Source organism: Candoia aspera, chromosome 4, assembly GCF_035149785.1.
Source record: "Candoia aspera isolate rCanAsp1 chromosome 4, rCanAsp1.hap2, whole genome shotgun sequence".
NCBI classification, from domain to species: domain Eukaryota; kingdom Metazoa; phylum Chordata; class Lepidosauria; order Squamata; family Boidae; genus Candoia; species Candoia aspera.
The window spans coordinates 91296793-91300384 of NC_086156.1; the positions used below are offsets into that span (position 1 = coordinate 91296793).

Here is a 3592-nt window from a genome sequence, read left to right on the forward strand (position 1 = left end):
TAGAAAAATAAAAAAAGTGGGATAGAAAATAAATAAATAAAAAAATAAAAAATAAGAGGCATGGTAGAATTGAATGGAGCTACATCACAGATGTATCAGAATAAGGGGTTTTTTTGCTTCTTAGGATTTCATGGAGGGCTGTGTGGGCCGGCTGAAATTGATTTAGACTGACACCTCAATCCAAACTGATAATTCAAGTTGAATCAAAATGTTAAATACTTTTTTTCCAAATTACATCAGGGAAAAGAAATATCTGAGCTGATGCTTATTTTTCAATGAGTCAATTTATATCAGGGTCAATTGCTTTCTGGAGCAATGGACATGGTTTTGCCTAAATTTTGGAGATGTCCTGATTAAAATATTTTTTGATTTCTCTGAAATATATGAAAGTGATTAAGCCTTTGCAAAACTCACTTTGATGTGATAAACTTAAAATAGGTTTCCATAGAAGAACATGCTGAAAGTAATAATTTTGCAAGGGCAACCTTGATCTCTTTGTTTCTCATGCTGTAGATCACTGGATTCAGCAGAGGTGGGATGAAGGTATATATCATAGTCAATGCCAAACCCAAACCAGATGGAGTGTTAGAAGGTGGTTCTAGGCAAACCACGCAGTAAATATAAATGTAGAAAATACAGTGAGGTGTGGAAGGCAGGTAGCAAAGGCTTTTTGCCTTCCATGAACAGAAGGGATTCTCAGTACTGCTGTAAAGATCAGCACATATGTTATGATGACGAAGATGAAACAACCCAGCCCTATCATAGCACTGATTGCCAGAATAGCAATTTCGGCTAGGTATGAGTCAGAGCAGCATAGCTTTAGTAACTGATTGACAACTTTGGAACAAAAAGGGACTGCAAAGGTACTTGTAGTGTGCATTGCTCCATAGAAAATTCCAGTTAGCCAAACACAAAGGACCATTTGTGTACAAGCTTGCCTATTCATCACCACTTCATATTGCAGTGGATTGCAAATGGCAACATACCGATCACATTCCATGACAGTAAGGAGAAAGAAATCAGATCCAACAAAGAACACAAAACAGAAAACCTGAGCCACACATCCAGAGTAAGAAATGTTTCTAGTGTCCGTGAAAGAATTGCTCATGGATTTGGGGATAATAGTTGAAACGGAGCCAAGATCCTGAATGGCCAGGTTCATCAGGAAGAAATACATGGGAGTGTGGAGATGATCATCAAAAATAACAGCAGAGATAATTATAAGATTCCCTAATACAATTGCCAGATATAATATCAGGAACAGAAGAAAGTGTAGAATCTGTAATTCCCGGACTGCTGAGAATTCAAGGAGCAGAAAATCAGAAGCAGATGATGTATTATCCATTTTGTTAAGAGGTATAGCATCTAGAAGAAACAAACGTTAAACTTAGGCGTTTCCAAGCTTCAAGAGCAGGGCCGCAACTAGGGTCTGTGTCACCTGGAGCAAACATGGATTCCGCGCCCATTTCGGTGCCCCCCCAGAACTCTTTTTGGAACCCCCCCAGTGCTCATTTTGGCACCCCACCAGCACAGTGCCTGGGGCACATGGCCTGCTTGCCCCCCTCCCCCAGTTGCAGCCCTGTTCAAGAGGGATTTGTAGGAAGATCTCTGGCATTTCAGGTCCACAGCCACTGTCGTGTATACTCTAAAGCAGCCATGTCTTTTTTCATGCTTATGCATTAGCTTGAAGTGTCTCTTAAAGCAGCCATATCCTTCTTTTCCCCCTTCCAAGTTTCTTTCAAATCATTTTCACAGCATGCATATACCTTAAAAGTATAGTCTATTCTTATACAAAATATTTATCCCCAAATCCAAGTCAGACAAGAAAGTCAGCATTCAACATTGGTTAGGCTTTCCATTCTAGGGGAACTGGATTTTCAGACATATAGTTTGGAAGGAAACTTGGACAATTATTTTAGTCCTTCCTTATATGAAATATATAAACAGGTTATTATAGACGGTCACCAGAAAACATAAATAGCGAAAATGACACATCACCCATCACACAAATAATTCAGAATACTTGGCTAGGAAACTGAAATGATTTGACAAGTTTATTATAACAGTCAACAGCTCTTATAGATGTACGTACGTACGTAACAAAATTGGGAGTGTAGAAACACATGACCACACTTTCAATTTTTTTCCAGCTAACAGGACAAAGTTTCTTCATAAAAGAAATATACTGATATCTTCATTCCACTTGAAATAAAAGTATGTTCAAGGTACATGTGATAGGATGGGGACATAGCAAGTGCTGGTAATGGTCACCACATTATGTTAAAAAAAAGTAAAAGAAAAGCTTTTTCCTTTTGTAAGGTTTTGGATGTTTTTTATGTAGTATTGATGAATAAAATAATGTAATCAGGAAATGTAGACGATAAGAAAGATAACCTGCTGAATAGTGTAAAACCTAAATAGTATTTGATTATAAAATAATCATTCTGGTGTTATGAATATTCACTTTAATCACTGCTCCATTTTCCCCCCATATGCTGGCTATTCAGGCAAAAATTTCAACATTGTTTTCAGGGAAAGAGGCTAGAGAATTTCTAAAAAAAGATTCAAGTTCTCAATAGGAAGAAAACTTCAATAGATTATTTCTTCTTTAAATTCTCTATTGGACAAAATTTAAATGGAAGGAAATACTGATAGCTAATCTCTGTCTATGAATGATGCATTCAGCCATATCAGTGATATCTCAAGTGAGAAATGTACTATTGAAGCTATTTCAATAATATGGAGTGCAGAATTCTCTTTTGGCTATGGAAAGTATCAGAAAGGATGCAAGACTACACAAAATCCCTCTTCATCTTAACAATACTGACTGAGTTGTCTTCATCACCCTAAGCCCATCATCAAGATGAAGTCATATAGGCATAAAACATGTCCAGGTTTCTAAAAATAAAGCATGTGACATAAATCATCAAAGAGAGAATTATTGAAAATTGTCTTGCTGTGTTACTGTGAACTGTGAAACTAACTAGTCTGGGAAGGAGCACTCTACACTTATTTTAAAAACCTCCAAAGAGGAAAAAAAAAATACCTTTGTTTTCCAGTCGAATGCCACCAGTGATCATACTGGCTGGGTTAGTCAATTACAGTGAATGATGGTTTATTTTCAAAATGAGTTGTTAAAGGAGCCAGACTGGTCTAGTCCAAACATATCCCTACATTTCTGAATTACAGTGTCTTGATCCACATATCACACAAAGCCAAGCGCACACTGTCCCATTTTGGTGCTCCACAGCCATTAAACCATAATGGTTTAGGATTATGTAAAAAGCAGACTAAGGTGATATCATAAATCATATCATCCTGGATCTTAATTTCTGAAAAATGCAATCTTAGCAGGGTACCTGCTTTATTCTGTTTAGGAGCTAAAAACAAATACCTGAAAAAGGAGTTGTAACACCAGAAATGTAACCTATTTATTAAGAGAGTAATGTTCAAATTTTCCATTTATCTTCTGACCTAATCTATCTATCTATCTATCTGAACTAATTATTACTCTATATCATCCAATATTTTGTATACTACGATCCTCCAATTATAGCATTTAATATTTTGACTGAAAGGTCAGTATAAAAAA

The 3592-nt window shown here is 36.4% G+C and overlaps 1 pseudogene; it reads right to left on the reverse strand.

Annotated features, from left to right (window-relative positions):
* Positions 1-410: 410 nt before the first annotated feature.
* LOC134496613 (olfactory receptor 14I1-like) lies at positions 411-1345 on the reverse strand (annotated as a pseudogene).
* Positions 1346-3592: the final 2247 nt, after the last annotated feature.